The 10,041-nt window shown below is 37.1% G+C and overlaps 1 long non-coding RNA gene across 1 annotated transcript; it reads left to right on the top strand.

Annotated features, from left to right (window-relative positions):
- The first annotated feature begins 1,751 nt into the window (after positions 1 to 1,751).
- Positions 1,752 to 3,450, top strand: LOC111584498 (uncharacterized). Its single transcript, XR_002747706.3, has 3 exons — positions 1,752 to 1,883; positions 2,192 to 2,462; positions 3,222 to 3,450. It is a non-coding gene; the product is annotated as an uncharacterized LOC111584498 (long non-coding RNA).
- The last annotated feature ends 6,591 nt before the right edge of the window (positions 3,451 to 10,041 follow it).

Below are 10,041 nucleotides of genomic sequence, written 5' to 3'. Positions count from 1 at the left end.
AGTCCTCCACCAGGCCCTTGTACTCCCCCTCCTGTCCACCCTCCACACATCCAACAATCACAGCACCGTCCAAGTTCTTCTGCATGTGGCAGAGCTCAGACTCATACTGTCAGTGAGGTAGTCCCCAATCCAGGACACCAGGTGTGGGTCCACTCCCATGCTGCTCAGCTTGTCTCTCACAAGGATGGGCTGGACGGTATTAAAGGCGCTGCTGAAGTCGAAAAACATCATCCTCACACTTCCTCCGTCCAGGTGAGAGTGAGCCTTGTGCAGCAGGTACAAGATGGCGTCCTCCACCTCCACCTTTTCCTGGTTGGCAAACTGGAGTGGGTCCTGGCTGTGTTGGACCTGGGGCCTGAGGTGGTGAAGCAGGAGCTGCTCCAGGATCTTCATGACGTGTGACGTCAGGGCCACCGGTCTGAAGTCCTCTGGTTGGCTCAGGTGTGGTTTGTTGGGGACCGGAACTAGACAGGAGATCTTCCACAGGGAGGGCACCTTCCCCTGATGCAGGCTCATGTTGTAGATGTTCTGGAGAGGCTCCCCCAGCTCAGCAGTACAGGTCTTTAACATAAAAATAGGCTATAGTAAAGTATGGAGACTCTGGGGTTAGTTTGGGATCTGTGAGTTTACAGATGTGGCTGCAAACAGTAGAAACAAGGATGATTTCTTTAATAGAAAGTACTTTAACTGTACACGCTGTGTTCTGTAGATGTGATTGTCCATAGTAACAACAACTCTGAAGCGTTTCTACATGTTGGATTTTAATACTTAAACTGAGTTCTATTCACCTGCACTGTCTTGGTGGCATTTCATTTCAAACTAAATCTGTCTTATTTTTTTAAGGAAAAAAGAAAAGAATCATATTTGTACTTTTTGCTAATTTGAATTCATGTTCAATGAATTTCAAGTAAAAAAAAAAAGTTCACCCAAAGTAATGTGCAACATGAAAGGAAAATTATGAAACAAATCACCTGAATGAGGTGCAACATCTGCTTTAAAGTGTCTGATGTAAGTAAAATGCTCAGTATGAAATGGTTATTGCACATTAAAATGTTTATTGTCCATCAGTGAGTCTCTGGTTGAAAGCAGGCGGGTGGGAGAGGGAGGAGATGTTGTGGTGTGATGGAGACAACGGCTCTGGGGAAGAAGCTGTTCCTCAGCCACTGTCCAAGGAACATGGAAATGAATCCAGTGTTCATCAGCCTCAGCTGCCCCACGGTGCATTTATTTGTGTCTGTTGTGAAGTAGACTGTCTCATGCAGCGCTAAACAGCCCTACCTGAATTAGACAACTGCCTGCCTGCTGAACAAGTTGGTCTACCCATAATAATAATCAATTAATCGACATCACGTGACGATGATGACCTCACAACCAATGTTATTTGGTGAACTGGTCCAGCATATGATCAGGATACTATAACTGAACATTTAGTTTGTGTAGGTGTAACCCTCCTAAAAATTACCATCTTGAAATTTACAAAAACATTTCATATGTTTTGCACATGTTTAAAAGTTCATTTGAATCAATTAGTATGATTTGTTAAGTATTAAATATGTTAAGCATTTCATGTAGATAATAGCATTTAGTAAGTCATCAAGATAATGAGTTTCCTATTGCACTGTATAATCAGACACAAAATTCCAGGTGAAGTCATTTATTTCTTTTCATGATGAGCTGTTGCTATTTTCAACATTTTGCAGCAGTGACAAACGCTTGGTGGTAAATTCCTCTAGGTGGCAGCAGGACTGCGCTGCACTCGTTCTTTTCCATGCTACCTGTAAACGTATCGTTAGCTCTCTATATGAGGCCGGGAAACGGGATCCAGACCTGCCTGGGGGATTTTCCAGCGTAGTAGTGTCTGAAACTTTGATTTGTTGTAATAGGTAAGCTGATATACATCGTTTTTTTGGTCATTTTTATTCTGTTTAAAATTTAAATGTTACTGTTTAGCCACAGTGGATATTCTGAATTTTGCCGCACTGTTTATCTCAGACAGCGTGTGTGTGTTTCAGTACATGAAATGTATGTGGATTGTTAGATATAACTTGTTTAGACGTTTTAAAAGTTATGTGGCCAGTGTTTAATGGTATAGTTGTGTGTAAGTTGAATTTTAGCGTACACGTATAGCATGTTTAGCCTAGCCTGTCGCTGCGCTGTACACACGTTTTCTTTCTTTTCCATGCTGCTGTAGAGGGAGACAGACGTAGCGTTAGCTCTCTGTGAGGCCAGGAAACGGGATCCAGACCTGGGGGATTTTCCAGCGTAGTGTCTGAAACTTTTATTTGTTGTAATATCCCGGACTGTGTGACGTGTCTCGGTTTGAGGAGGGAGCTGTGTCTGCCGCTCTGCGCTGGTTTCTACCGCCAGGAGTGACCGTGGCCGTGGACTGCCATCGTGGATTTTCCGTTCTCATGCAGGATTTGAATCGCCGAACTTCTACGTCAGTAAGATCTTTCCTTCAGGTGAGACTGGGAAGGCAACTTTCAAAAGTGACACTGGACTGAGCTAACGTTGTGCACAACTCAACTAAGAGACTAAAAGCTGCAGCAAATCTGTTATTCTGGTCAGATACTTTTTTTTAAAAAATTGAAACAAAATATTTGAATCTGCGTTTGGGACATTTAAATAATAATTTTGGTCTAACAACACCAGTGATTTGAGTCTGTGTGAAATCACTCCTTTTCTATTGCCTAAGACTAAGAAGTTATTCTGTGTAAATATATGGTCTTTACCCTCAAACCAGGACACCACTAATTGACTGTGGTGATCCCAGACCTTGAGATTTATTTTTGCAGTTTTGTTTAGACCTGGTTACATAGGTTTATTATTAGCCTACATTAGGTAGAGGCAACAGTTGCTGTGACTTATTTGCTAAATGACAAACAGAAAAAGTAGCTTTCTGTCTTGTTGTAGCCTAATGTTGATCTCTTTTAATTTACCAATTGTTACGGTACAATGTTTTATTGACCCTTTGTGTGTTATTGTTAAGATGTTAAAATAAATGCCATAACAGAAAATGTGTTCCTGATTTTTTTATTTTTTCAGATCTCACACTGTTATATTAAGGCAGCCAGTGGTTCTACACGCCACACAAAGTGCCCTTTTTTTCACTGAGCACCTGATCCCCTAAATGTCTGTGCACACCACTGGGTAGACGCAAAGCTTTGTTGTGAAGAGATATCTGAATCCTTCTTCCTCTCATCCTCTCTTGCATTTCACAGCCAGGAAGGCCAAGCTGAGGAGGAGGATGGCAGTTTTTCCCAGAAGCATCCAGTACCACATCTGACCCTGCAAACCTACATGGACACAAATGGATGGAGATTGGGCTTTTAGTTACATAAAATCCCTTCAGAAGTAGAGCTGCAGGAACATACACAGAAATGAAATGCAGCAGAGTCAGAGGGAGTGAAAAAGAATGTAGACTTAATAAAAGACTGCACTATGTCCTAATCCGTTTCAGTGTGGGTGTCTTTCTCCTGTGCAGAAAGAGTGGGATTGACTACATTATATGTTCGGCCTTTATGTAGTCATTCATTCATTCATTTATGAACTTACTCAAAGCAGTGGAGGATGGAGGACAGGCTAGAAAAACAAGCAAATGAAACTAAAAGCAGTATTATATATAGCATTTTATTAATTCCTAACATAAACCAGTCAGCCACAACATTAAAACTGTTGAAGTGAAGAACACTGATCATTTATAATACAATGTCCTGAATTAACTCTCCTGTTGTCTTCATTTATGGGCACCAAAAGATATTGTTTCCTTGTTTGAAAAAAATAAAGAAATTCAAAAAAATTACCCAAATTTCTGAAAATTTGCAAAACCTTCAGGAAGGAAATTCCATTAAATAATTCATTAATTAAATAATAAGTTTCCCTTAAAAGTTTTATTTTAAAAAATCCCCCAAATTTGGCAAGAAAATTCTTGTAAATATTTTCAAAAAATGAGTTAAAAAATCTTCCAAAAAAAAAATCCTAAAAATAAAGTGATTCCATATAAGTAAAATTTCTAATATTTATTTTAAGAACATTCACATAAAAATCAACCAAAATCCAGTGAAATTCGCTGGATTTTGGTTGATTTTTTGTGTGAATGTTCTTAAGAAACATTTTTAACATTTCTTTTTTTCCACCAAAAAACGTTGAAAGATTTCTCAAAAATGTTGAAAATGTGGACGTCAGAAGTTTCACTGTGAAAATATTTTTTTCTCCACATTGTCGAACTTTAAATCGGGTTAATTTTGACCCGCAGGACGACATGAAGGTTAATGTGAATGTTGACTATCCACGTCAACATTGTTATAGATTTTTTTTTTTTAAATAATGAAAGAAAAGTGAGCAAATGCAGCACTCTTACATAATTTATTGAAAGTCCTGCCTTTAAGCACACAAAATTAACACAAAACAGCCACAAATTTAAACAAAATGAGCACAAACCTGCTGCCCTGCTGGTTTGTTGGGCGTTTCCACACCGTGGTGAACTTGTGGTGGTCAGGCTAGATGTTTGTCTTGTCAGGTTATCTGGAGAGAGGAAGAAATAATAAATATTGACCCCAATGACTCCCATAAATCATATTGTCCATACGTGTGATTATGCAAATTTATGGTAATTATGCCAATTGTCCTACATATACCACTTAGCATTATTCAGGGTTTTTTTTGGATAATTTTTTTGGAAAGCTAAAACAATGGACACCTAAATCTGAACAATAATATCAATGTTTTTTGCAATATTACTTTCTCAGTAGTTTGTGCAAAATCAGTTTTATAATATTGTAATATATCAGTTTAATGTGCAATATTTCAATTACATACGCAGTTTCATTAGGATGTGAAATACTACCTTACTATTTCAGAATCATAGCCCGTGTTGCTTTTTATTTCTCTAGTCTTATTTTAGCTGACCTCATTTAATGTTTGGTAATGTATTGTGCTTGTTGTGGAAAACAAAAATTTAAGCACACTTCTAAAGACTATATTTAGCTTCCAGTGACGTCTACAGCTCTGAATATTCAGTGATGGAATCAGTGAAACACATGCATCCTTGTCATGAAAAAACAATCATAGATTTTGGTTCTTTCATAGTTACTCTGCCAAGGAATACGGCAGAATTATATGACGATCAGTGTACGTTTGTCTGTCTCTTAACAACATTCCTCAACAACGGACTAACATATATAAGTTCCCATGAAACATGACAAAAATCAGCTGGGTCAAAAATATACATACAGCAACTTGAATTATCAGTTTTGATTATGTAGAAAGTTGTAATAAGTTTATCTTGGACTCATGGCCTCTTAACTTCTTGTGAGGGATTACAATTAACTACAGCTGCTGACTCCTCTGTGAATTTAACATTAATAGTATGAGTATTATTTTTTTTTAGTTTACATATGATGTGGCAAGAAATTCTGAATCATATTGTCCATACTTGTGATTATGCTAACTTATGAAAATTATCCAAATTGCATAACGTATACAAATTAGCATTATTCAATTTCTAAATGCTGGGGATCCATTCTGTACATTTCTAAAACAAAACATTGGGGTATCTGCTATATAAGAAACGCCTTTTACCTGCGACCTGAATCAGTACTGAGGGGCTGATTGTGTCGGGCGGTTGGGTCATGCAGCAGTAGTTTCCAGTGTCGGCCTTTGTTGCAGAATTGATGTTCAGGATCAGAGTCACGTTGGGCAGGAAGGAGGTGACATTGACAAGTGACACTTTGTCCTAGGGGGCAAAAACAGTAACCACAGACTGGACTAAACATCAATGTGAAAAAGAAAGTGAATGGCTGCACCTATAACCCCACCCAGTGATGTACAGACACACCCTGGACTACATGGTTGTGGTCAATCAGTTAAAAAAAAAAAGATCTATGGCTTTTTCTAAACACTCTCTCATTCAGGTGTACACTCCCTCCTGCTATGTCACCACACGTGGCCTAAAGGTGCCTGATCCAAACACCACAACAGGGCCGGTCCATAGCTACACTCTTCTTCTCTTTGGTGGAACAAGTTACCAAACTGTTCGATTTGTCACAGTCCCTCTCAGTCTTCAACCCTCCTGTTGTCCTCATTTACTGGCACCAAAAAATATTGTTTCCTTGTCTGAAAAAAATCCCAAAATTCAGCAAAAAAATTCCACAAATTTCTGAAAATTTGCAAAACCTCCAGGAAGAAAATTCCAACAATTCCTTAAAAGTTTCTCTTAAAAGTTTTATTTAAAAAGAAAAAAAAATCCTCCCAATTTGGCAAGAAAATTCTTGTAAATATTTTCAAAAAATTAGTAAAAATCTTCCCCAAAAGAATCCAAAAAATATCTAAAGTGATTTCATATATATCAGTAAAACTTCTAATATTTTCTTTAAGAACATTCAAATAAAATCAACCAAAATCCAGCGAAATTCGCTGGATTTTGGTTGATTTTTTTATGAATGTTCTTAAGAAACATTTTTAACATTTCTTTTTTTCCGCCAAAAAATGTTCAAAGATTTCCCAAAAATGTTGAAAATGTGGACATCAGAAGTTTCACTGTGAAAATAATTTTTTTTCTCCACATTTTCAAACTTTAAACTGAGTCAATTTTGACCTGCAGGACGACACAAGGGTTAAGAAAAGACTCAAAACCCAGCTCTTCTCTGAACACCTTTTCACTTGACAGAAAGTAAAAAAATAAATGAAAAATTCCTATTACGTCTGCATTGCCTGTAGGAACTAAGGTCCTGTTATCACACTTGAACTTGTTTAATGGCTCTCATCCACGTTATTTCCTCCTGACTAGATCCTTGCTTGTGTCGTATCTACTCTCAGATGTACGTCGCTTTGGATAAAAGCATCTGCTAAGTGAAATTGTAGAATTGTAGAAAGGATGAACAAATGATGTGAAGGAGAATTTACTAAGACTTAGAAAAGATCGGAGGCAGGAGAATCCCAGTGTACTGAGGGTAGATTGTAATCATGTAATGATGTTGGTCTGTGGTGTAACGACAGTGTTACATGCACATACAAATATAACACAACTACCACAGAAAGCACAACATTGTACTTTTGGCAAATGTATTCATATTTTTTGGCAAAAAATAGCATTGAATTGCATTAGATTAAATCGAGATTCATGATGTTGCTGTGGACCAGATTGATCAATATGAAAACATTATCAGATGGTATGATGGAACAGACCTTTTCTATGGTGGTTGAAGCCAGCGTTAGTGATCTAAATAATCCAAGGGCTCAAGCCAACCCAGCTACTTAGATAACTGGGCTGACAGCATTAGCAGCTTTGTTTAGCTAAGATTAAAGGCTAAAGAGGTTTATTTTCTGTGTCTGTGTACAGATTTCTGACATTGTTGCAGCTCTAGATAACCGGAGCTAACTGGATAAATATGGTAGGAATTACTGAGATTGTTGGCTCAAGAAAATGAGGCAGCACCAGCAGGAAAAGTGATATTATAGACATAAGTCATAATGAAAAGGGACCCTATGAAGTACACCTTGGCATGCAGTAGAGTGTAAATGGGAAAATGCCCATGTGGTTTACATAAAAATGCATCTACTGATAAAATCAGAAGTCTTATCTAACTTAAATTTGAACAGTCTTGACAAAAAGCACAAATTGAACAGACATCTCATTGAATTGTCGATTTGGTCATCTTGGTCTATCTAATCTATCTATCTAATCTATCTAACCTATCTATCAATCTATCTATCTATCTATCTATCTATCTATCTATCTATCTGTCTGTCTGTCTGTCTGTCTGTCTGTCTGTCTATCTATCTATCTATCTATCTATCTATCTATCTATCTATCTATCTATCTATCTATCTATCTATCTATCTATCTGTCTATCTGTCTATCTATCTATCTAGCTATCTATGGTCTAGGTGGAAGTATAGCACCGGACAGGATTATTTAAATGATTGTTGCACATGGCGTGACAATTGTACAATTAATCCAAATCATCATCATAATTAGCATCAACATCCACTTAATCATCCATGCCAAGAGAAGAACATTTAAAACACAATGTGGCACAATGAAGATCGCGTTCCATTTCCGTGTATGAAGGAGCAGGATTAATGTCAAAACAGTCAAGAAACCCTTAAAAAACCGTTTGAACTACCTCATGTTCGCATTGCCTCCACAGCTGTGCCACATGTTTGGCTCTCAAACAGGTGAACTCACAGGTCAGTTTGAAGGACTCTCCGGCTGGAAGCTCCCTGTTGTCTCCAGAAATACTCACGAGAGTTCCACGGCAAGCACCTACACATGCAAATGTACAACTGCTTAGTTTAAAAAATATGTATAATCCACACAATTCTGTCAGGTTTTTGGAGCAATTCTGGATTTTTACTTCATTTGTTCAGAGCTGAGGGATTGAGTGCTGCCAGGTTTTATGTCTAGGAAAGATATGTGCATGAGACATATAGAATAAAGAGAATATAGAATTTAAATGCTTGTTATTGGGGAAGGGGGAATTTAAGTGCTGTTAGTTATTTCAGTGACAGAGGAGCTAAAAGATCATTTAAGACAGTAATAATGTGATTTTAAAAAATGGACAAATTCACAAACGCTACACATTACATTTCTGACAAAAGTGAGCTTAACCCTTGTGTCATCCTGCGGGTCAAATTGACCTGTTTTAAAGTTTGAAAATGTGGAAAAAATAGTATTTTCACAGTGAAACTTCTGATGTCCACATTTTCAACATTTTTGGGAAATTTTTGAACATTTTTTGGTGGAAAAAAAATAAAATATTAAGATATTAAATGTTAATGTTAAAAATGTTTCTGAAGAACATTCATAAAAAAAATCTGTCAAAATCCATTGAATTTCGCTGGATTTTGGTTGATTTTTGTGTGAATGTTCTTAAAGAAAATATTAGAAGTTTTACTGATATATATGTAATCACTTTAGATATTTTTAGGATTTTTTTGGAAGATTTTTATTCATTTTGAAAAATATTTACAAGAATTTTCTTGCCAAATTTGGGGGATTTTGTTAATAAAACTTTTAAGGGAAACTTTTAAGGAATTATTGGAATTTTCTTCCTGAAGGTTTTGCAAATTTTCAGAATTTTGTGGTATTTTTTTGCTGAATTTTTGAATTTTTTTCAGACAAGGAAACAATAGTTTTTAGTGCCCGTAAATGAGGGAGGGTTAAAAGAAATATTTTTAACATTTCTTTTTTTCCACCAAAAAATGTTCAAAGATTTCCCAAAAATGTTGAAAATGTGGACATCAGAAGTTTCACTGTGAAAATACACACACACACACACACACACACACACACACACACACACACACACACACATATATATATTTTTTTGTTGTTGTTTTTTTTTTTTTGTTGTTTTTTTTTTGTTTTCCCACATTTTCAAACTTTCAAATGGGTCAATTTTGACCCGCCGGACGACACGAGGGTTAATCAAAGCTCTTAATGTGTGAAAACTATATTTGTATACTCTGCAATGTACTGTATGTGTAATGCACTGCTTTATTAAAGTCACTTTGAATCTTTTCTGAGCTCTCCCCAATACTTGTTTAATGAATCTGCTTCTGTCATAATAAATTTATTATCATTGCTGTCGTTTTTTTTGCACATTTTATGTTATTGTGTTTGTACGGCTCATAATAAAGACAAAACAACTCTCCATTAAATCAGCTGCTGTCGTCTTCTCATAGATTATTTTTTCACGGCGACTAAAATCTCACCTTCAGCTGGAGTCCAGTACAGCAAACTGATCACCAGAACCAACATGTCTGCTTCGTCTCTCGTCCTCTCTGTGCTCTGTCTGTCAGCATGTGGACATCCTCTGGTTTCTGAGCTGGTTATATTTCACACTGACATGAACATGGAGGGACCGATGGACTCAAGCTGCTGACGCAAGGCCCAGACAGGATGCACACCTCTGCACTTCTGAGCCGATGGAGGCTGCGATAACCAGAGCAGGAAAGCTTTCTGCTGATAACACTGACCATAACGCCGTCTCTGTGATCTACCTGCAAATGTGGAAGGAATAGTTGAAAAAAAATCCC

Source organism: Amphiprion ocellaris, chromosome 10 (assembly GCF_022539595.1).
Source record: "Amphiprion ocellaris isolate individual 3 ecotype Okinawa chromosome 10, ASM2253959v1, whole genome shotgun sequence".
Lineage (NCBI taxonomy): Eukaryota > Metazoa > Chordata > Actinopteri > Pomacentridae > Amphiprion > Amphiprion ocellaris.
This window is presented reverse-complemented; position numbering and strand designations above follow the sequence as displayed.